General features: G+C 42.1%; 1 protein-coding gene across 3 annotated transcripts in view; it reads right to left on the bottom strand.

Moving 5' to 3' along the window:
- Positions 1 to 21,138: 21,138 nt before the first annotated feature.
- The window catches only part of CTPS2 (CTP synthase 2), a 76,072-nt gene continuing 71,657 nt past the window's right edge, over positions 21,139 to 25,553 (bottom strand). For 2 of the 3 annotated variants that reach the window (XM_035542020.2, XM_035542021.2), the window contains exon 19: positions 21,139 to 24,222. The gene's annotated coding sequence lies outside the window, so the exon portion shown is untranslated. The remainder of the gene's footprint in view (positions 24,223 to 25,553) is intronic. The other variant, XR_007707743.1, reaches the window with a different exon arrangement.

The raw sequence follows: 25,553 nt of genomic DNA, 5'->3' as shown, positions 1-25,553 counted from the left end.
ACTGCTCAGGCCTCCAGTCCAACGGGGCACAGCTTGGCTGAAGCCTAACTACGCTTCTGCTGTACGTCTTCTTTTGGACTCTGTGCAAGAAGGAATATGGCAACCTCTGCAGTAGCCAGCTTTGCATGTCTGTGGAGAGTTTTCTATTGCCTGGGGAGGTCCTTCTCTTTCCAGATTACACTCACCATACCAAGGCAGCTACCAAGCACACTTTCTGATGTCCTCTAGGATCCATGGGAGAAGCCAGCAGCATTTGATGCTGGGTGTCATCTCAGACATATCCGAGCAGTTCTCTGAACACCGATTGCTAAAGATTCTCACCGCACCACAGGGTGTTAAAAACTAATTTTGGTTTCCGTGAGGACTCTGAAAAGTACCGCTTTCCTCCTCAGACTGTGCCACTTGTTCTAGTCTTTGCTTAGCTTTCTGTGGCTAGTCACTAATCATCGTAGTGATTGATGTAGAAGGCTGTGAGGACAGGTTGCTTTTGACATCAAACCACTTTTAAAAAAATAAACCCTTTACAAAGAGAAGGTGGAGATGTGGTTTGTCTGAAGCCCACGTGGGTAGAGCCAAAAGACCTGATAAACCCATAAGGAAAGTTGAGATGAGTGATGGGCTATGCTGTCATTAATAAAATGGGACCCAGTAAAGGGTTAACATTACTTAAGCATGTCTCACCTGGGTTTTTGTGAGGGCATTTAATGCCCTTTTCAGAACATCTTGGGCTTTGAAGTGCTCTGCTGTCATACCAAACAAAGGCAGGAACGAGTTCAGCCTGCTGATGGGTGATCTGCCACCCCAAGTGTATTGCAGTGTTACACAAATGTAAAGCCAGCAACCCTCGAGTTGTTCAGGCACATGTTTATAAATAAAACACACAGCATTCAGAGCACAGACATCACGCCCTGCCTTGCATCATGCAACAGAGCACGGCCCAGCCCAGCCCCTCTTTGCACAACCCAGCCCCAGCACCTCTTAATTCCTGGCTCCACCACCTGCTCCAAAAGCAACTCCTGGTGCTCAGCAGCAGAGATGAAGGGTGGGAGGAGAGCTGGGCTTTCCCCACCTGCCCCTAAAGGCAGCCCTCCTGGCTCCCAGCCCTGCCGTATAGATGAGCAGCGTTCCTGTGGGGCGTAGATGAGTCTCCCTGGAGGAGGAGGAGGAGATGAAGAAAAAGATTACGATGGAATGAAGAGCTGGGGCAGAAAAACTCATGGTATGACCCTGAACAGCAATGTTCACTGTGGAAACATGTCCTGGGCTTGTCACCTCTCCTTTGTTCCCGTTCCAGCTGAGCACTCTTTGTACCAATTTTCTCCTAATCAGCACCACCCTTTGTGAACAACACAGGAAGTTTCCTATTTTCTAGATACAGCAAAATAACAGCTTGATTGAATTTCCTCTCTGGAGAGAGGCAGAGGGAGAAAAGCCTTATTCCACATCTGCCCCTACACCAACAGCCCCTTAGTGCAACATCATCTACAATACTCAGAAACAGATTTAGCTGGCTGCCTCTTAAACTGAAAAACAAGGTGACAAAGAATAGCACAAAACCTGTGCTTGGCTGCTTCAAAACACCCTTTGACTGACAAAGCTGGTGTCAGGACGGAGGCATGTTCAGGCAGCAAATAGCTTAAGATGCAGTCTGGCAAGGTTACCAAACCTAGACTCCTTGTCTCATTCACTCTGAAGCTTATCTCCACAGCCTCTGACTCACCAAGCAAATATAAACAGCCTTTGCAGCTATCTTCTTTTTAAAGGGAGGTCCTCACTGTGTGACCCTCAGCACGAGTAGCACCATGACTAAAATGCCCTAATTGGATAGGGGCAGTATATGGATGCTGGACAATAAATATATCTTTGCAAGCAGTTCCCATTGGGAGTCTTGGAAATCATGCAGCATGATTAGTTAAACATTTGGCTTAGCTACAGCAAAGAGATAGAATTCAGATATAAAAAGACAGTGTCGGTTTGTGGGAACTTTATTCCGTGGTTTAACGGTCCCTGTGGCAGCATACGAGGAGTTATGCATGGAAAAAGAAAACAGGCAAGTAAGCAGTGGTCCTGGCAAATGACATAGTCATTTGTTCTAATTAACTGAATTAAATTACAGGAGTCAGACAAACTATCTCTCCACTACCAGCCAACAAAATCAATACCAAGGCTTAGTCATAGCAAATTTAGTAGTGTTGCCTGCTACGAAGGTGGCTGAGCGTTTCCTATTCGAAGGCCCACTTCTGAGCTAATTATTCCTTGCAAAACTTCATCTGTCTGGACTGAAATTTTCCATATGTGATATCTAATTTTGACTGATCCTTCCGGAAAACTTTAGCAAGAAGAGGCCAACCATTTCCAAGAACAAAAATAGTCAAAAAATGGTCTTGCTCCTTGCCTGGATTTTTCTTCCTGCCTTCTTGCCCCTTGTTTTGTAGGAGTGATTTGAAGTGCAGTAGAAATTGGAAGCTGGTGTCAGGAATGCGACTTGCACCTCTGCACAGAGTCTCGTAGAGGTTCCCCTCTAAACTCAGATAAGCTTCATGGTTCCCAGACACCCCACAGATGCTCTGGAGAGTATGTGACATCTTCAATGCAGAGTCCAGCCCTCCCTGAGCACACTGCACCCAGCTCCCTCACTGACACAACCCAGAGGACTTTCAGCGTACCAAAGTACAGGGAAACTCCCCTGAAAACCTCTCTCAGCCATTCCAGACCTACCTGGGACAAGCAAAGAATTTATGCTTAATTATGCCTTTGGTGGCACCCATGCAACCCAAGGGAGGGAACAGACCCATTTTGAATGAGCAAGAGGTGCAAATCACAATAAAAAGAAAGGAGAAAGCTGGCAAGACACACAGCCATTCAAGGGAACTAGAAGGAAAAAGAGGCTGTGGGAAGAGGACCAAAAGGACCATGTTGGGCCAGGCGAAGGTCTGATTCCATACTCTGTGGAAGCCCTAGCATGTATCAGCAGCCTCACCAAGGTGATTTACGTGGGAAGAAAGCTCCCTGGGTTTAAGCCAGAGAGAAACTTCACTGCAGGTGCTGACTCGGCCTGATGGGGAAAGCCAGGACAAGGAGAGGAAGGAGGCCTGGTAGGAAGCAATGGATATGGCACATCTCTAGGCAGGAGAGAACACTCCCCCTGCTTGTGAGAGAAGGATGATGAATATTTCCTGTAAAAGCAAAGAAATTGCAATCAATAAATATTCATAAATAAATTGATAAATAAACGTAAACAATAAATATCAAAAAGACAGTAAGGCAAAATTAATGCATTAATTGCTATTAATCCTCTCACTCTTCCAGCAGGTGTGTGGATTATTCCTAGCCCACAACACAGGAGGTAATCAAGCTTTATCCAACCATGCAACAGATCCATCAATAACTCCATCGCCAGAATGCCTAGGGGAATTCTCTCCTAACCTCTTTAAGTCTCAATGAGTTTGGGAGTAGCTGTCAGAGCACACTTTGATGATCAGTTATAATCATCCTTTCAGGCCACTGGGGAAGAAATAAAACTGAACATTTTATTATCTGACCTGCTATGGGCTTGAGCCTGGGTGGTTTGTTTGTTTCTTTGTTCCATTTCTTATCTGAGAAATTCAACCTTCCAAGGACTGGCTCCAAAAACTTGTTACTCAATTGCTTGGGCTGGGGCCTCAGAGGCTAATTTAACCATGGTCAGATGTGCTGTGCAGAAATGACTGTCAATCCATGTGCTATAGCTTCCCTGCTGGAGGTGAGCTCTACTCCCTGTGAATCAGGAGAACTGATTGCTTGAGCTTTCCTTAATCAGTCCTGTGCCAGCTGCCAGATTTATTTAATATTCACTAGAAGCCAGTTTAACCTACCCTGTCTTACTCACCCTGAAGTGGAAGAAGAGACGTCATTTTTCCTCCACCTGGGGGAGCAATCACCTCTGAAATCATCACAGGTATTCCAGGAGGAATCATATGTCTCTATCTTAAACTTATGCTGTGCAAATACTTAGCACAAAGTTTATGTCTCAGAGCATCTGTTTGCTGCCACAGTTTAGCCCACATAATCCTGAAAAAAAAAAAAAAAAAAAAAAAGAAAAAAAAAAAAGGAAAGTGAGGAATACCCAGATGCTGCTGTATTTCAGCGATTGATAAACATTTGGGTTGGAGACGTTGGGATGGCTTACCTGGAAAAGAGCAAAGTAATCTGCACTCTTTGTTTATAACAGGATTCCCAGTGGTACCCATCTGCCATGGGAGAAGGTCGACCTTCTCCCTGTGTCTCCTCTCTTGTGAGTAGGAATTCTGAAAATGCATGAACAAAAAGGTAATTCAAATATGCATAAGATCATGATTTATTAAACAAATGAAATAAATTAAAAAAAAAAAATGTCATAAATTTGCATGGTTTTGACAAAAAAAAAAAAAAAAAGGCCAGACAGAGTGAAACCATCTAAACATGGCACATCAATGAGCAAATATCTCTCTGATTTTCATCCCAAAATAATTTGGCTTCAGTATTCTTAACGAGCAGGTGTCATTAGACAAAACTACATTAGACGTGCAGAGCCTGTGACTGATGAGACCAGGCACTACACTTCTGCTGTTTTGCCTCATCACAGAGAGCCACCAATGCAAGTGCTACCTGTCTGCAGCAGTCATGGAGACAGGCAAGTCGCCCAGGTAAGCACTCTGTCATTTCCCTTCAGCTTCCTTATCCACACTGGTGGGAAAGAAAACAACTGAAGACACACTTAATTCTTAGGAATCAATTAATTCTTCACAGCATAGGTTGAAAACCTGAAATCTTGTTTCAATCTGTGCTAGCTATCAGCTATCCTGATTTTTTAAGGTTTGAACTGACTTGTACCTTGTGGGAAAACCATGGGGAAAGGTCTATCGCCCAGCCACCTTTAGGAAGCTGTCACTGTAGTTTCAGTCACAGCAAAGGACTAATCCAATTTCAGGCAAGTATGAAAGGAGAGGGAGAGAAGAATGGAAACCCACTTTCATCTCTTCATCTCAAGTCACAGCATTTACTGCCGTCAGCTATGTAGCAGTAAAGTCTGTTTGGCAATCCCCACTGAAGTTGCTCCTTGGAGAGGGAGGAACCCAGGTAAAACCTGAGCAGGCATCACATCTGTGATCCTCTTCCCTTGGTACACGCATCTTGTTATACAGAGTACATGGGCCTTCTTAAGGAGACTACTGCAAGTATTAATTTCTTTCCCCTGCATTAATTCATTAAAGAATTGCTGCCACTTATTTATTTTTAATATATTATTATTATTTACTATTTGGGACATTGTTATAATACTTTTATAGGAGAAAACAATCACCGGTTATAGCTGGCAATTGCCTACCACAGAGATAACAAGACGAAAAGAAAGAAACGATAAAATGTTGGCCATGGTGCAACCCATTGCCTTGATACCTTGTGGTGCTTCAATTCTCCTCAGCCTCCTTTTTTTTTTTTTTAATTATTATTATGATTACAATTTTACTTGCCGCAGCATTTCTCTGTGCGGGTTTCTATGGTTCCTGTGCACTTGAATCCAAAAGGCATATATTAAACAATCTGTGTGAGCCTTTTTTCTTCATGAACAATTGCCAAGGGAAAAAAAAAAAAAAAAAGAGAGAGAGAGAAAGAAACAGAACAAATTGATTTTTTTTTTTTACATCAGTGCATAACCTTACCCTCTGGCCTCTCATACTTCCAGCCTCAAAGTTCTCCTGTTCATGTAAGGATCAAATAGATAATATTCTTGTTTTCATACAGTGTGTCTTCCTGTTTTTTTCCAACATGGGCCTTGTATTCACTGTGTTCATCGTATAAATAAAACATGCAGCTGTTCGTAACAACAAGAATATGACTTTTTAGTTGAAAAATACCTCAAGGGACTCATATTCTCTCCTCCCTCCAGTCCTAGCCTTCTTCCATCCTTGGGATGAGAATACAGGCAATTTGACTATTTACAACCTTCTCTATTTGAGCCTAAGGTTGTTAAACTGCTTCCCAGCTGAAGCCTTAAGTCTTTCTTTGCAGCTGTCTTGATGCTGAATATCCTGTCCATGCGACCAGACCTGCTAGGGATAAGTCTGCCCTATGCTCCTTGCCACCCCCTGGAAGCCAGTGAATGAAACCAGTGTGAGTATTCAGGTATTTAAGCAGCACACGCTCTCTAACCTAGAACCCTGTGAACAACAAGGAAGTTTAAATGCCAGAGGTCTCATAGCCTCACACCTACGGCATCATGAACTATTCCTCTTTGATAAGCTGACTTAGTGCTTCTGTTTTTCTTGGCCAAAGCCAGCCTTGATCTAAAGACCCAGCAACTCCTTCGGTGACAGCTGTGCCCAGATTTTCACAATGTGTTAAACTCTTTGAAATATCTCCTTCCCTTCACATCAAAGAGATCTGTCCTCTTAATGGGTGTATCATAGCGAGACTAGAGAAAGCTTAATGAAATCCATGCTGGGATATTTCATTATCTTGCAGGCAATAAAGCCATCAAAACAAAGCCATTCATTATCTTTCCTATTAAGGAAGAAAACTGGTGATCTAGATCATTTAGATTATGTTATTGTCCTGCCTGGTCAAAAATAATAGTGGTATAAAGAACATGAAAGAAAGCAATGTATATTATTCAGTTGTTTGTTTCCACAGTAAAAAACCAGTGCTTTAAAAGTAGGAATAAGCTTGAGGGCTCAGCTGCATAAAAACTGTCTATTTTACAGCTCATTGCATTGTTAAGTAACATTACAGTGCAATCTGGGCTTTGGGATATAGTATTACATAGGGTAGGCATAGCACTTGCAAATTTCTTTTAATGTCCCATTCCCCCAAATACATTACACACAACCAAATTCAATATTTGGATTTTTAAATCTGCAGTAAATGGAAACGACTACAAGCACACACGGCAGCAGGCAGCTTCTGGACTCTAATTCTGAAAACATAATTGTTTCTGAAGTGATGCATTAAACACTTTGGAATGTTTTGCCTCTGTTGTCTATCTTGTTAAAACATATTACAAGCTCCTTATGGTAAGAGCTGTGTCCCATCTACATGCCATAAGGCTGTAAGCCTTGTAAGAGATTTGGGATGTTGAAAATGCAATAATAATAACCATTTTTTCCTGTTTCCTAAGAAAAAGAGACTTCTGCGTCTCTTTCTCAGTCTGTCAGTGAGCTTCTCTTAACTCTCGGGAAATTTTCAATCAAGTGCAACAAGGAAGCAGTGGTGTCAGAAACGTTAATTTCCTCCAAAGTTTGTGGAAACAGGCTAGAAATAACTGGTTAAAAGGCAGTTATCACTGCCAAAGAGCCCCGGGAAGCCAGGTAAGTGCGTCAGCTAGCTGAGCAGCTCGCAGGCTCTGTCTGAGGCACATCCTCAGCGAGGAGATGCCGCTGTCAGCCTCAGCCACCACCTCGGTCACCTTCACCTCCTCACGCCTCCCCAGCCCACGCAGGCTGGGCAGACCTGTGCTGCTGGCAAGGCAAGCCTCGGCTGGAGCTCTCCTGGCCTGGAGTCACAGGCAGCTTCTCCAGGGCTTACCTCCTTATCGCTGGTGGTAACAGGAGTGCTCTCCCACGAGCTCAAGCATGGGACACCTGGCTCCAAAACACAGATCTTCCACAGCAGTTTGCAACACGTGGGGCAAACAAAACCAGCAGCTCAGCTGCAGCTGTTGCAATGTTTACTAGAAACATTCTGCTCAAGCAGCAGCAGAAAACATACTACTGAGATGGGCAATATCATGATACATTCTTCTGAATTACCCCTTGATTTCAGTTGGTGCCTCTAAAACATTTATTTTGACTTCAGATTACTTCCCACAGCCAAGGAACCTAGGATCTCATTCTGACTTAATTGAAATAAAAATGCCATGGAAACTGTGAAAAAGAGTTTCTGAGATTTAAAATCCTAGCCTTGCTGAATCCGAATACTGTATAAGCCTACTCCAGATCAAAACACAGTTGCTTTGGTCTACTTCTGGGATAATCATTTTCAAATACAATGTCTATGCTGGGCACCTTTCACACGCAACCAGTGGTGATTCTGCTGTGGTAAAGGTCCCCGTCCCCTCCTTTTTAAGCTTAGAAAGCTGAGAGCTGTCCTTCTCAGACCAGGCACGTTTTTCTTCTTTGGATCTGACGTCTGGCTACAGCACTCCCTTGGATGTGGTTAGGCCTTCTTAGAGGATGACCTGAAAAACAAGTCCTTATAAGCTAGTAAGGCTTATTAGCACAATACATTGTTGCCTAATCAAATATTTATAGAGAAGAATAAAGCAAGAATAAAAGTTGCATATTTTATTTGTCTTGTAGTAAGTACCAGGGAAAGCAAAGGAGGAACATGAATTTATAATCTGGGATAGTACTCAGATTCTGTTAAAGCAATAATATTCCAGGTTCCCCCTACCAAGGATTCTCCCTGCAAACAATATGAACAGTATGAACAATATGAAACAATATGAAACAATATGAATAATTTTTTAAAAGCTCACTTGTAAGAACATTTTTTATTTAGTAGAAGAAATTAAAAATATGAATAAAATAGTGACATTTCATTTTGTGAGAGAAGGGGGAATTCTGGATTATGGTTTGGAAATGGATTTTTAACAAATTCTTTGTTGAATACTTACGTGTTCAGGCAACAACACTGATGATCCAGTGGTAGCATTTCAGTTCCATATTATTAGATAGATAGAATAAATGGATCCGTCATTCTCCAAAGTTGGACTTTCATTTTCAGATTCACCATAATGCACAAATCTTTAATTGTAGGTCATTGGTAGAACAGTCTTTGTAGCAATTTAGCTTTAAAGCAATTAAGTTCTTAATGCCACTGTAACATAAATTTTCCATACCATTTACAGCTTAGCTGAAAGCAGAGGGCCAAATATTGCCTTTGGGTACATTAATATGTTACATAGACAGATGAATGAACTTCATTTGGTATTTGGAGTTATAAATTCTCATTCAAATCCATAAGAGCTATATCTGACTCTAAAGTTGGTATCTAAAATACATCTCAGTTTAGGTCATAATGCATGAAACCATAATCCCTCAAATGATTTTTTCATCTCACCAAACACTTATACAGTACTTTTCATCCACAATGCTTTCCAAAGGACATCCATCTGGGTGAACTGAGGCATGTACTAACAAATTCACTTACCTAAGATCATACTGTGAGGAATAAGATCCTGTCTCTCAAGCCTCAGTTCTGGACTCTAACAGGGCATCTTCTCCAGAGCCTAAACCAGCTATGATCACACATCTATCCTACAAATTACAATATAGGTCAGAGATACAAAAGCTACCTTTAAAAAATATATATATCAAAAAGTGCATAGCCATGGCAATAAGCAGCAGGACATATGGGGAATCACTACTGGGTTCATAGATACTATGTACAAAAAGGTATAGTAGTCTTCACTTTTTTGTAGTTTTTCAAAGTAATACAACTAAGAAAACATGAGGCCCATTAAAGAAACATGGAAGAAAGCATAATAGACATCCAGTTGCTGATTCATCAAATTCATTTCAGAGGAAATTATAGCTAAAAGCCCCTGGGTAAGATAAATTAAAATTAAATATAAATATGTAAACCTCCAGACTGAGCTGGTCAAAAATCTGGAATGAGAAAGAAAGCACAGTAAGAATATTTTGCCAGAAGCGATGTTTATTCTTCCAAACAGAAAGGCTTCTTTCCTTAAAATTCTCTTCAGGACTCTCACTTACTAAGTATGGTGCAAGCTGAGATATGCGAAGTGTAAGACATGACATAAAAGAAGAAAAAGATGGCATAATAAGCAATTTTACAACACAATCTTAAAGTAAAGACCCTCTTAAGTAAAGACCCTCCGAGTCAAATATTTGAAAACTCAATGGCAAAGAACATAAAGTAAAAGAATGTTTTCTCTAATACTTGGATATTTTTAATAAAAGGTAGCCTGGGAGAATATATAGGCTGTCCTCCTTTGCTGAGTTGTTAGTCAGAAGAGGAAGAAGAGCCTGGCCGGTCTCAGGATGAAAGTTCCTAGGATGAATAAAAGTACACATAGGGTTGGACTTAACATCACTGATACAGTTCATAAAATCCAACCTGAGCAACAGCAAAAAAGTACAGTTTAATTACCAGGGAAATTTTCTCAATTTCAGAAATGAAGAGTGTCTTTGTCGTTCAGCTTACTCATTTCGCCTTGGTGTCCCAAACCCAGAACATCCATACTGCTGAAGATAATTGAGGACAAAATGTGCTGACAGATACTTAGCAATCTATGAATTAAGGATTCATCTTCAGTGATTATTTTGTGACAATAGTAAGTCAAATAATTTTCTGGCAAAAAAAAAAAAATGTAATTTTCAACTGTCAGAGGGATGGTAAGTGCAAATATTTAGCTTATTAAGGGATTGTTGACCTGTCACAAAAACACAAATGAGAAACTGATGATGGATCTATTAATGTTTTCTATCCTGAAATACCTAAAAGCCTTGTAAAGTCTGATTAATTCCTTACAGAATAAAAATAAGGTAACAGAGCATCATGGACTACCCTAGAGTAGGGACAGAGAAATACAGTGGAAAAATACTGCTAAATTGATTCGGTATTTTTGGCACAGCAATGATGAGGCAACAGTAAAGTGAGGCATGGTTTGTGGGGAGAAGTAGTATTTTTATTAGACCACGTTATAGTGTTGAGAAAAACAAAATTTCATGTACACAAGTTCTTCAGATGATCTAAAAGCTTGTCAAAATTGTCTAGATAAATCTGTTAGTTTAGTGAAGATTCTTACATCTGCCTTCAAGTTTGTCTTCTCTCTTTAACTTTACAAAATGTCAACTAATGTGGCCAAGAGTGAGCAAAACATCTGGTATTAGTTTAGACAGCAGCAGGCACCTGCTCTTTTATCAAGTCCATGCTGCCAAACACTGCATTAAATATTACCAGAATTTTGATAAGGCTACAGAGTAGAAACAAAAGAGACATAAATTAACACCCTTGCAAATTAAAGCTCGTTACTGTGAGAAAATCAAAGCAAGCAAGCAAGCAGACTGCCTAACAGTCTTTTATCTCTTTCACATTCACATATTCCTCCACCTGACAGGACAAGGTGACCAACAGATGCTGAAGGTATCACCTTAGAAAAAACAGTTCCAGAGAAGAGTCATGTATGCATTTTATTTTGTACCTATATTTTTACTTTACACAGCTATATTTTAGGCTGTGCTGAGGCTCTTGGTCAAACTTTTATATCTGCACCACAGGAACATAAAATATAAAAGCACATAAACTCCATCTGCCTGTTTTGTGTGATTACTCTAGCCTGCCCCAGGAAGAGTCCTGTCAAAATTTTCCACTAAAGCAATCCCAGGATTTCATCTACACACTTCTCTATTCAGTGAGAAATCACATCTTCACTTGCTAGCGAACACAGAGCTACACTGCTGTATCTAGTAAAAGTGGATCATTACATGTGTAATGTCTTCCTTAATTCACTTCCTAGGCCAGTCGCAAATCTCCTACTTCATGCCCCTCAGGAGGTCTGACCCTCTCCTGCTCACAATACTGTGCTGCTATCAAAATTCGTGTAGCCAGGAGATCTTTGTGTCTTCAACTGGTCAGAGAGAAATGCTTGTTGGTCAAACCTTTCTTAAAGTTTATGTAAAACTGAACGAATATGCTCCCAAGACTGCTATCCTTGTGAGGCTGTATGCACAAGTCTGGTAATAATATCAACAGTAAGATGGGGGAAACCTTCCAATGCAGCATACACAGAAATAACTCTGAATTGTGAACCTGCTTTATGCTCAGCAATTACTTAGCACTGACCAAACTCTGTAAAAGCTGTCACATTATGCTCCCAAGACTAAGCGCAGGCAAAGTACATTAGCCAGCCACAAGCCTTAGAAGTTAATGTTTGATGGTTCAAACTTGGATGCTTATTCAAATTCCTCAAACCCTGAGACTCAATCAAGGCTTATTATTAGGCAGGTATGTTAACAGGAGTTCAGGCTCTTCCAAGTAGTGATTGTGGTGGAACCACTCTGAGAACAGTTTTCTTTTATGTTTACAAGCTTCTTTATATCCCTCTTGGAATAAACTAAATTAAAGTCCTGGGTAGGACAGATGAATGAGTGAGTAGCACATCCAGCAGAGGAAAAGCTAATAAGCATTCCCCAGCCTGAGGCTGGCACTAGCAGAAACAGAAGTTGGCACAGGCTGTTATGAACCAGCAGGGATAATAAGTGGATGGACAAAGCAGTGATGCAGCAAGTTCCAAGCATTAGAGGAAAAAAAAAAAAAAAAAAAAAGTGTCATCACTTCTTCCTGTTGAATCTGTGCCACCCTGGAGAAAAGGTTCAAGACACATTTGGCCAAAAAGAGGAAAAAAAAAAGGGGTTCATTAGCCTATTTATTATGGCACTAGTATAACAAAGGGAGGGCCTATGCTCTGGGACTCTTTGTGAAGGACTGTTTCTGGATTTTATTCAATAGCTACTTAAAATACATACGTAGTCTACACACCTGGACTCACGTTCCCCCCCTCCCAAGGGCCTACCTCTTACCTAATCTGCAGAATCATATATTTACTGTTTCTCCAACACAAGAATGGTGGCTTTTTTGCCGATAGCCCCAACAGCAATGAATATTGGATCTTTGAACAGATCTTAACCATGTTGAGGAATTGGCCCCCAAAGGAGAGGGAGTCTGGCTGCCACTTAAACTCAGGATGAAGTTGACCAGGAGTCCCCATGCTCCTGGGGAAGTGCTCTGGGAAACAGATTATTATCTCCAGCCTCACTTCTGTGCCTGGTGAGATCACGGAGCAGATCCTCCTGGAAACTATGCTAAATTACATGGAAAATAAGGAGGTGATTGGTGACAGCTAACATGGCTTCACCAGGAGCAAATCGTGCCTGACAAATCTGGTGGCCTTCCACAATGGGGTTACAGTGTTGGTGGATAAGGGAAAAAAAACTGCTATCACCTACCTGGACTTGTGGAAAGCATTTGACACAGTCCTGCATGACATCCTCGTCTCTAAATTGGACAAATATGGATTTGACAGCTGGACCACTCAATGGATAAGGAATTAGCTGGATGGTTGCTCTCAAAGAGCTGCAATCAACGTTGTCCAGGTGGAGAGCAGTGATAAGTGGTATTCCTCAGGGGTTGGTATTGGGACTGGTATTATCTAATATCTTTGCTGGCAACATGGACAGTGGGATGGAGGGCACCCTCAGCAAGTTTGCAGACAACACCAAGCTGCAGTCAACACGCTGGAGAGAAGGAATGCCATCTAGAGGGACCTGGACAGGCTGGAGAGGTGGGCCTGTGCAAACCTCATGAGGTTCAATAAGGCCTAGTGCAAGGTCCTGCATCTGGGTCAGGGTGATCCCAAGCACAAATAGAGGCTGGGTGGAGAATGGATTGAGAGCAGCACTGAAGAGAAGGATCTGGGGGTGTTGGTTGATGTGAAGCTTGACATGAGCCAGCAATGCCAGAAAGCCAACCGTATCCTGGGCTGCATCAAAAGAATCGTGGCCAGCAGGGTGTGGGAGGTGATTTGTCCCCCTCCGCTCTGCTCTCGTGAGACCCCACCTGGAGCCCCGCATTCAGCTCAACTCGGCCATCATAAGGACATGGACCTGTTGGAGCAAGTCCAGAAGAGGGCTACAAGGATGATCAGAGGGCTGGAACATGGCTGCTGTGAAGACAGGCTGAGGGAGTTGGGGTTGTTCAGCCTGGAGAAGAGAAGGCTCTGGGGAGACCTTACAGTGGCCTTCCAGGACCTAAAGGGGGCTACAGGAAAGCTGGGGAGGGACTCATTGTCAGGGAGTGTAGGGATAGGACAAGGGGTAATAGTTTTAAACTAAAAAAATAATAATTTAGATTAGATATAAGGAAGAAATTCTTTGCTATGAGAGTGGTGAGGCACTGGGAGAGGTTGCCCAGAGAAGCTGTGGATGCCCCATCCCTGGAGGTGTTCGAGGCCAGGCTGGATGGGGCTTTGGGCAGCCTGGTCTGGTGGGAGGTGTCCCTGCCCAGGGCAGGGGGGTTGTAAACAGGTGATCTTTAAGTTCCCTTCAAGCCCAAACCATTCTGTGACTCTATAGCAAGGGAGACAGTGGAACAAAGAAATGCAGATGCTGCTGCTGCTGTCTTGCATGGAGCTCTGCCCAGCAAGGGTATTCAGAGAATGCTGTTCTGAGCAAGCACACTGGGGAGACTCTGACGCAGGATCCTGGCCAGGCTTAGACAAGAAATAGTTGCTAAATTTGAGTCCTCAAATATCCTGAGGATGATTTAAGACCTACAGGAATGATGAATGTTGTACTCTAGGGAAGCTTCAACCAGGGGTGAATCTGCTTACCTGAACTCCCCAAAACAAGGGCACAAGTTATATCTAGCCAATTGGAAATGATAGGCTGGTGATAGTGACTAATTCTCATTTCAGCATCTACACTTAGAAACTGGATTCATCCAACCACAGACATGTGAGGCATTTGGGCCAGGCTCTTCTTTACGGTTCGTGACAAGAAAGAAGCAATATCCATGAGTGATTCATCTGATTTGTTAAGGATGACTGAAAAGTGCCTGTTGTTTTCTACTGATTATAAAAGGAGCCTGCAGTGAGTATCTCATACATAGACATTGACATTTAGCTAAATTGACGCTGTGCAGGTGCTTAGATGAGCATGGTTCACATGCTTTAAAACAATGACAGTGGTGCTGCATTTTGCACAACGTCCCGCCTCTCAAGTGGGACACTTACCGGGCTCAAAGAGGACCCAGACCAGGCCATCCAGGGTGACTTGAACACAGCGCTATCTGCTTTCTGGTCTCATGTGGAGATACAGTCCCAGCAACTCAGAGCAGGACATGTCGAAATTTGTGGGAGCTTTCAGCAAAAAAATGAAGAAACGGTGAATTTACAGGGCTACTTGATTGTGTGGCAGCTGCAGTGAGAAACCTCTGTGTGATGGTTTTCAATACAGGCACTCAGCTCCTATCCTAGTCCTTTTTTAAGGTATTTAGGCTGAAAGCTCTTCTCTGGATCTTGCTTTTTGCAGGGCTGGACTTCAGCTGGGTTCCCAGTAACCTGGTACAACAGGAGTGGAGTCATAGTTTGAAGTGGTCAGCACTGCCCAGTTGTGCTCCTTTAATATTTGGTTTGTTATTTACTTCAGAACAGATACAGCCTGGCCCAGAGACGGATGTTTCAACATACCTGTGAGTTGACACTTTTTGGTGTAACTGTGTTATATTAATCCTTGCTTCCTCAGCCACAGTCCCTTTGGGCCTCCCTGTCAATACATGTGCTTCTGACAGCTGGCATTGTTGTGTTGGCAAGCCCACCACCACCGTCTGTAGAATATGTCATCTGTAGAGATCTTGTTTCTGTTCCACTTCATGCCATTCCTGAGTGGCACTGTAGCACTGCTGCCTCCCTGCTGCGAGTTGGACTAAGGTCTCATTATCACGTGGATCTTCAGGCTTTGTTGCATTGAGAAGTAGGGTAAGAAAGGAAGTGTGCTGAAGTTTGTCCTGAAGCCTCAGTAACAACACCTTGAAGTGACTGGCACACAATCTCTTACATCTTCTCTTCCTTGAGGGAAGACAGAATATCTGAGCAGACAAAGAAAGACCAAGTGAAATACAGGTTTTCTGCTGAACAGGGCAGGTGACCTAATGACAAAGGACATGGAAAAGATTGGCACATTCAGTGGTTTCTTTGCCTTGGTCCCCATCAGCACACTCTGCTCTCAGGCTCAGGCCTCCAAGATCCTTGTGTATAACGGCAGTTTGCTGAAGCGAGTGATAATCATGGCAGCTGGAATTCATCATGTTGACACAGCACATTGCTAAGGTAAGCTGTAAAGAGAGGGCTGGTGGGACATTTCTGGATGTGCCTTCACAGGGGTCCTATGTTAAGTCAGCTATAGGAATACCACAGGGAATCCTCCTTATTCTCCTGCATGGAGAATCAAAGGCTCAGAAGTCCAGACTGGCTCAGCAGTATGCTCCCACTTGAAGACTTCTGGAAGCTCTCCAGAAAACCACCTGCCAGACAGCCCTGATGCCAGTTGTTCAAGAACATTCCCTTCACATTTTGAAATGTAATGCAGCCTTTCCTGCCAGCCCTTACACTCATCGGTAGTCAGGAGATAAGCAACCTCCAAGGATAGTCACTGAGATAACCTGCTGCCCAAGAAACTTCTCTGTACTTCAACGTATTCATGAGCAGTGTAGTTTTCTTGAGGCCCCAAACTGGACCTCTTTGAATTTTCTGAGAGGTGGAAGGTGTTAAATATTGCAGAGTAGGAATGGAAAATGAATTGAAGAGAGAGTTGAGGTGTGACAGCCAAATGATGAACAGACAGGATGGTGAACACATCACCCACGTAGTGTAGGAAGCTTTTCTGGGCATCACTGGAACACTTGATAGTTTGAGAGCCTTCCATTGGTGCTTATACATGAGATGCATGTTGGAGGCCCCCATATGGGTTCAGAACTGAATCACCCCAAGATTTGGAATGGATCTTCAGTTTTATTCCTCCAAAAAGAACTGAGACCTGGTGCACAAAAACTGCTGTGAGGAACCAATGACACATAGTACACGGAGAGAGTTTGTGCCAAAACTGCACTATTTCTACAACTTGCTAATTCAGACTTGGACAAGAAAGAGCATGTTCCAAAGACAGGAAAAGTGGTACTCAAACTAAATGACACCTGAGGTCACATTTTTAATTCTCAAATGAACTCTGTGAAATCAGGAGTTTATTGAAGCTATTATTGGGTGAGATTATGGTATGCAGAAACTGAGATTAGACTATCCCAACTATTCCTTTAAGTAGATTAAGTTTTGGATTGTGCTTTAATCCTAGACTTGAGTCAGTTCTTAGGTTATCCAAACTACATTATTGTTAACTTCCGTAGCAGTTTCCAATTCTTAAGTTTCTTAAATTTTTAATCAGACAGCCCAGAGAGGTAGAAAAGACAGACTTACCTTTCCCACAGCACTCCTGAAACACAGGATGCTGCCTGCATTTCAGGAAAAGCTGGTTTTCTAGTAAGAGCATGTTACCAGGAGGTCCAATAATGCAACCAATTTCCTCAGCTAAGGATGTTACAAGGAGAGAAAATATTTCATGTACAAACAAACCATCAAAGCATAAAGATTAAAGTACGCGGGTTTTACAAAATGAAAGACAGTTTAATAGTCATTATTGTAGCAACAGGTCAGCTAGGTGAGACCAGGATGCTAGATCCTGCAATCCAGAAGGAATTTTAAGGAGCAAGGAACCAGACAGTACTGAAGATGAGTCACTTTTATAAGAATAAAGAACAGGATTAGTCCATCTCTGTACTCCATGAAAGCTGCACACAGGTAAGAGTAAAAGAATCAAACAGTGATTGGAAAATCAACATTCTTGGAATTATTTCTAACTTTCAACTGAAGCAACACAATTTTTCTTTGGATAGCTAACAGATATTTATGTAAATATTCTGAGTCATTACATGGTTACACAAATATAAAACTCTTTCATGGTAGAAAACATGTAGATTCTTTTTATATCCTTGTTTTCATAGAATCATCTAGGTTGGAAAAGATCTGCAAGATCATCAGGTCCAACCATCAACCTGACCTACTAAGTCCCATCACTAAACCATGCCCCTTACTGCCACATCCACATTTCTTAAATACCTTCAGGGATGGGGACTCCACCACTTCCCAGGGCAGCCCGTTCAATGCTCAACCACCCTCTCCTCATCTAATCCAACCCTTCCTGGTGCAGTTTGATGCTATTTCCTTACATCCTATCACTTGCCACCTGCGAAAAGAGACTGACCCTCCCCACTGCAACCTCCTTTCAAGTAGTTGTAGAGAGCAATAAGGTCTCCCCTTAGCCTTGTGTTGTGGTTTAGCCCGGCTGGCAGCCAAACACCACACAGCCATTCGCTCACCCTCCCCCCTCCCTCTCCGGGATGGGGGAGAGAAACGGGAAAGTGAAGTCTGTGAGTTGAGATAAGACAGTTTAAGACAGGGAAAAGAATAACAATAATAATAATAATAATAATAATAGTATTAATAATAATAATGTGTACGAAATAAGTGATGCACAATGCAATTGCTCACCACCCGTTGACCGATGCCCAGCCTATCCCCGAGCAGCCGGCCCCCCACCCCGGCTAGCCACCCCTATATATTGTTCAGCATGACGTCAGATGGTATGGAATACCCCTTTGGCCAGTTTGGGTCAGCTGTCCTGGGTCTGTCCCCTCCCAGCTCCTGCTGCACCCCCAGCCTGCTCGCTAGCAGGACAGAGCGAGAAGCTGAAAAGTCCTTGGCTTGGTGTAAGCATTGCTCTACAACAATTAAAACATCAGCATGTTATCAGCGCTCTTCTCATCCTAATCCAAAACATAGCACCCTGCCAGCTACTAGGAGGAAAATTAACTCTGTCCTACCTGAAACCAGGACACCTTGTCTTCTCCAGACTGAACAACCCCATTCCCCATTCCCTCAGTTGCTCCTCATAAGTCTCACCAGTGCTGCATGCAAGGGGACAGTCACTTCCCTAGTCCTGCTGGCCACATTATTTCTGATGCAGGCCAGGATGCCATCGGCCTTCCTGACCATCTGGGCACACTGCTGGCTCATGTTCAGCAGGCTGTTGACCAGCAACCCCATGTCCTTTTCTACTGGACAAACTACCAGCCGCTCTTCCCCAAGCCTATACTGCTGCACAGGATTGTTATGAACGACGTGCAGGACCCAGCACTGACCCTGGGTGAATTTCATGTGATTGGACTCAGCACATCAATCTGGCCTATCCAGATGCCTCTGCAGAGCCTTCCTACCCTCAAACAGATCAATAGTCCCTCCTAATTTGGTGTCATCTGCAAACTTACTGAGGGTGCACTCGATCCCCTCATCCACATCATTGATGAAAACGTGAAACAAAACTGCCCTTGATACTGAGCCCTGAAGAACAGCACTGGTGACTGTCCACCAACTTGACTGAACTTCATTCACTATGACTCTGAGCCCAGCCATCCAGCCAGTTCTTCACCCAGTGAACCATACACCTGCCCAAGCCATGAGTTTCTCCAGGAGAATGCTATGGAATGTACTGTCAAATGTTTTACTAAAATTCAGGTAAACAACATCCACAGCCTTTCCCTCTTCTACTAAGCAGGTCTTCTTGTTATAGAAGAGCAGGTTAGTCAGGAAGGACTTGACTTTAATAAACCCATACTGGCTGCATCTGATCACTCAACTGTCCCATAGACAAGTCCTTAACTTATTTCATTTTAGTCCTTAATTAATTTTATTTTAAAGAAGTCCTTAATTTATTTAATCCTGTCAGTTTATGGTGGTCAACAATTCAGGTACAGAAGAATGCTTGAAAAATCTAGACAGTACTGACACCCTGATCTGGTGACACTAAACTGATCTGGTGACACCCTGATCTGAGACACTAAACTAATTGCTACAAAAAAAATGCTACAAAAAAATATAAAGGCTGCTAATTGGGAAGATGTGTGAAATCCTTTAACATAGCAGTGACCATGTCAACACTGTGTACAGGGTGAACTGGCAAGAGAAAGACCTCATGTGGAAGTTATCAAAGAGCTTGTCACTACTGATTTGCTATGGTACCAGAGAAAAACTTAGCACCAGGTGGGATGAAATGCTGAGACACAAAAGTATAACAGGACTTTTACATAGATGATCAAGTTAAGGAGCCTCCTCCAGCTTACGTGCAAGGATCAGGTGTTAGTCAGTCCTACGTATTGAAAGCATTGTATTGTTTGTTTTCTCTGTCACACTGCAGTGAGTTTCCCCAGGATACTGGAGGAGGCCAAGTGCTCTCACAAAGCATAATGATTCCTTCCTTGATGTCCCTTTTACTCCCTTTGTCAGCAAATTTCAGCCACCTCACGTGTTACACGCACGGTTACACGCACTGTTACAAACAGTGAAGTTGAGGGAAATGCGCTTTAGCCAGTCCCACATAGGTTTCTACAACCCCCGTTCATTTCCATGGTGACCTGGCTTCACTGTCAGCCGTAGCCCAGCTGACTCAGAAGTCCTATATGCGGTAATTACACTCCCTACTGTCATCAAGACGCACACGGTTTGGGAAGAACATTTCGTTTGCTTTGCTATGGTAACTAACATTGCTACCATGAGGAGGTTAGCTCAGACTGTTAACTTGTCTGTTGCTTTGACACAAAATTCTCCCTTAACCTCCTCCACATCCTTTTGGGCAGCAAGGCCCTGCCCTTGTGGTCATTGCCAATCTGCCTCTTCTCTGCTGAAAACTTCCTTTGGCTTGGGGCTGCAATTCCTGCTTGCAGAAGTTCTTGCAGAGAACGTGTCCTCTACTTTCAAGCTGTTGTTCAAAACTCCCCATATATCTTCCTGACAAGGCAGGGCTCAGACACCTGCAGAGAAGTTTTAGGAGAACCATGCCTGAGTTATATCCTATATTTAAGTAGAATTTCCTTTGTTTCAGTTCCTGCTCATTGCATCTTCTTCTGTCACTGGACACTACTGAAAAAAGTCTTCCTCCATCTACTTTGTTCCCTTCACATCAGGGAAGGGAACATCATATTATACTTTGATAAGATCCCCCTTAAAGCCTTCACTTCTCCACACTAATGATGCCAACTCTCTTAGCCTCTCATATCACAGACACTCCATCTCAATTGCCCTTCACCGGCCTCATTCCAGCACATCCATAAAGGTTTAGCTGTATGGATACAATCATCGCCACTGCAGTTGGACTCAAAACAGACTATTTTCCCTGCTCTAATTTATTTACTGTTACAAATACAGACCTTGAGCTTAAGCAACAGTCAACTAATGAGTCAACAGAGGATGGAAAATATAGATTTCAGAGCTTGATGTTCTCCAAGCATGTATTAAAGAAGAGTTTTAACCAGTGGTACCTGATCTAGACAGTTTAGTGCATTAGGTCACCTGCTCAATAGTTCATGTTTCCCAAGGATGAAGAACTGATCCCAGTCTGTCAATACAAGGTCACAAAAAGCATGGAAGCAGATCAGGCTCCCACAATGTATCTCTCTTCTATATCTCTTCCATTATATACTCCATTTTGGAATAATAAATCCAAAGCAAACTGCTTTATTTCATTGTTAGCCCTTACAAGAATCCAAATTCCATTATTCACATGCAAATAAAAACCATATAAGCAACCACATTTTGATAAAACTTGGTGTGCACTTCCATACTAGCAGGCTTTCTTGTCCTGTCAGTGCTAACAAAATACTGCTCTCCGCTATATATATAACACCAGGAAAGGAATATATTTCCACTGGAGATCCTTATTGGAACAGGATGAGAGGTCTGAAAATACACAAAAGCATACTTCACAAACATTTTGTTTCAAAGGGATAATATTCAACCTTCAAATTTTGCCCTCTGCCCATGCTTAAGAATTATTTCTTCACACTTACGATTGTGTGTAAAACTTTTGGCTTTTCACATTCTCTTCTCTCTTTAGCTAGTGAAGCTTAGCAATAGGCTGCTTGTGTCAACAATACTCCTTTTCACAGAATGGCTGAGGCTGAAATGGACCTCTGGAAGTTGTCTGGTCCAACCCCCCTACCTGAGCAGGGAAACCCAGAGCAGGCTGCCCAGGCTCATCGCCAGGTGGCTTTTGGTGATCTCCAAGGAGGAGACTCCGCGACCTCTCCGGGCATCCTGTGCCAGTGCTCCGTCAGCCACACAGCATAGAAGTGCTGCCTGGTGTTGACAGGGAGGCCCCTGTGCTCCAGTTTCTGCCCACTGCCTTTTGTCCTGGCACTGGGCACCACTCAAAAGAGTCTGGTTCCATCTTCTTTGTACCTTCCCTTCAGGTGTTTTTGTATACATTGCCAAGTTCCCCCGCATCTTCTCTTCTCCAGGCTGAACAATCCCAGCTTTCTCAGCCTTTCCTCACAGGAGAGATGCTCCAGTCCCTTATTCATCTTTGTGGTCTTTCACTGGACTCTCTCCAGTATGCTCATGTTTCCTCTTGTACTGGGCTTCCCAGTACTGGACACACTACCCCAAGCGTGGCTTTAACAGCACTGAGTAGAGAAGAGAGAAAACCTTCTTCAATCTGAAGGCAACACTCTTCCTAATGTAGCCCAGAGTTGGCTGGAAAAGGCCTGTTTGCCTTCTTCAGTTTTGGAAATGGCATGTGCTGCCTCTACCAGCTCAAGTGGGAGATAGATACCCTGTGGCAGTGATGTGTCTATCTCCAGGACAGTCTTTTGTGTAGAATAGTTAGCAGGAAGAGGTTTGGGAAGGGCACTGGAAGATTAAGGTGCTGTTTCCAGCTTCATTCCATGTTGTGTTTCTTTTTCTCCCTCATTTTTTGGGGGAATAAATCGCAACTTCTCTGTAACACAGCTACATAAAACCAACTTTAGCAGTTTCCTAGGACATTTAACTCCTACTGTTTCATCTTGATGAACCAGGAACATACAGACCAAACAGATGTGGCCACATCACAGACAATACAACTGGAAATGACAGACTGAAAAATTCCCTCTCTGACACCACAGCTCACAACTGGCACCAAGATTCTTTAAGACAGCATCTAAACACTTCTGAATAACACCATTAAATATATTTGAAAATACATTTGAACATTACAGATAGAGTTAGGAAATGTTTTGCTTTTCACAAGCCAGTAGCCAGTCTCTCATTGGGAAAGACATACAGTGATACCAATTCTGACAATACCTGCTATTTGTAAGGCACATATTTGCAAAACACTTTAAAACAACCACTTCCATAGGAACACTTTTTATTTCATTACCATTAAAGCTTCGTTAGTGAAGAGATATATTGTTTGAGTAACCTGAGATTTCATAAAGCAATACAAAGCTCTCAAACTTACTGTTTTACAAAACTGTAAAAGGGACATGGTGCTTTTTGTTTTCGTACAGATATTTACCTTTTGATCAACTAAAAAAAGCCACTTTCCCCAAAATCATAGTGAAACATAAAGCTAACAATTAAAATGATTTCTTTATAGGAAGGGGTGCCTCAAGCATTTGGGGCCTATCAATTACATAGCTCAGGTCCATCTCCTCTGACAGCTCTACTGATGCCACTGTGCTAATGGGATCCAGCCTTGCACACAGTACCTCACCTCTCACCTTCCCTTTCTGTCTCAGTGATTCAGGCTATTGTCCTGGCTTTGCAAGAGCAGCCTGCACTTGTCACACAATGAAGTAACTTGTGATTTCTAAATTTAAATACACTGTTTTGTCCTACTGCAAGTGAGTCCCATCACCATGGTGTGGTCACTGGATGAGGGAAAACAAGGGTGAACTTTAATTCAGTGTTATACTCAATTGTTGAAATTAAATGAGTGTTATACAACTGGATCCCAGATTATGCTCCACATTTATGACTGGTTCTTCTACAACTTTCGTGCAAGCATACAGCTTGCATTTTAAAATATGAGTGCATTTACTTTCTCTCTTACAAAATATGAATACAAAAACGCCTTCTAATATCACTTCTGTAACTTGGTAGGTTCAATGTTATCAGACTTTCAGGGGAAACAGAGCAAACAAACTCGAATTTTTGTCAAATGGAATCACATATAAAAGCCAAGAGAAAAGACATGCATATCCAACATCAATTATTATAATCACAGACAGCTGAAATACAAAAACAATTTCTCATTTGTACATATTGAACAGCAAAAAAAAAAAAGAAATAAAAAATATATACACATACATACAACAAGCTTAACAGGGAAACAAACCCAAAACCGTTCTCTACTGCTCATGGACAAGACAACTGCCCCTTAAATTTTTCATGCATTCCCTCCTCATTGACAAAGACAAATGTATTTCATCTTACTGTTCTAAGGTGAAATGAAAACAATCAAACCTTCCTTCAAAGCAAGAATGACTGTGAACTGGTGAAATAATGCATATTCACCTGAGATCATTCTGAAATATAGGACAAGATCAATAATGATTAACAGCCAAGGTGCACAACCATTTATGTCATTTTTAAAGAGAAACAGCGTTTATACAAACAGATTTTGCTAAAGGACAGAAGAACCGTTTTCTGTAAAGAGAATAATTGAAAATAGTGAGGAGTTACTGTATTCTCATAATAAGGAGCACAAGCAGCTTAGTCTTCCACTTTCTTCTATTCAGTATTGCCCCATTTCCAACTTTCTGTAACATAAAAAGAGGGAGGGGAAGGAAGAACAAAAGGAAAAAATAATTATTAAAAACATCTCTTCTGTAACTCAGTTTACCTTATGATTATGCCAGTTTCTTTCAACTCCAAAGTAGTTGCATGGTAAACACTTCAGGTATTCTATCATTTGTTTAGATCTGGAATTCCTTCTAGAGTAATTCTGTTGAATACAGTTGGTATCCACCAGTGACACATCTGTGACTACTGGCTACTACGCTTGAAAGCATCACGTAAGAACATTCGTCCAAGCACTGAAAAAGTCACAACTGCTATGGTAAACAGACAATTGTCATTCATAAGTCCTATTGAGAAAAGCAAGATCAGAGCTAACAGGCCTGTCCTGCACTATATGACAGTCTGAAGAAACAGAGCCATATCAATGTTTGGAGGTAGGAAGGATCTGGGCAAGAGTGAAAAGAAACATTATGTCTACTTATTTTTTTGGTCATTCTAGGACATGCATCAGTACTGTACCTGCATGCAGATCATGCAATCATTTAACATTCTATTCTCCTTTCTCATGATTTGGGGATGTAGTATCATCTTTAATATGTGATGCATGAGAGGGAAGAATAAATGTCACAGAAGAAACCCATGTTGTGGCTAAGGACAAAACTCCAATTTCTAGCATCTCACACCAGTATTTTAATCATCAGGTGGAAATGCATCATTCATATGCAGCCTCAATCACTAGCTTAGTGATTAAGCACAGCTGCTTAGTAACTACATGATGTGAGTGGAATAAAATCAGAGCAGGAAAAAGTTGTATCCTGCTTACAGAAGTGCTCAAAAATACTGAAAAGCATGAATGTACATATGGATAAGAGTTCCTTGCCAGACAAAACTCTGATGAATGTGTGTTGAGAAGAGTAAGACTGAGATTCAGGCCCAGATTCTGCAGAGGTCCCAGATTCTGCAGAGGTCAGGTGGCTCACAGGAAATATGATCTCCAGACTGAAAAGGAATCTCATCTACCAGCAATGTCAGGCTACTATCTTTACAGGTGAAAAAAACAACCAGCCCTATAAGAAACATCACTGTGGCAAACAAAGCCACAATTTTATAAAACTTGTTTGTATATCAACCACCACGCAGATTGAATCCAAGTATTTATCTTGGAATGTATTTGATAAACAATGCATAAAATAAAATTAAAAATGAATATTAAGGCAAAATAAAAAGTTGTATCAACATGGTGTACTCAAAGTGATCCAAACTTGCAAACCAAAGTAACAGAAAAGAAAACATGATATTTGAATGTGCTTTCATTGTATCTTCTAACCCTAACACAACTTGATTTTGTACA

Source organism: Cygnus atratus, chromosome 1 (assembly GCF_013377495.2).
Source record: "Cygnus atratus isolate AKBS03 ecotype Queensland, Australia chromosome 1, CAtr_DNAZoo_HiC_assembly, whole genome shotgun sequence".
Lineage (NCBI taxonomy): Eukaryota > Metazoa > Chordata > Aves > Anseriformes > Anatidae > Cygnus > Cygnus atratus.
This window is presented reverse-complemented; position numbering and strand designations above follow the sequence as displayed.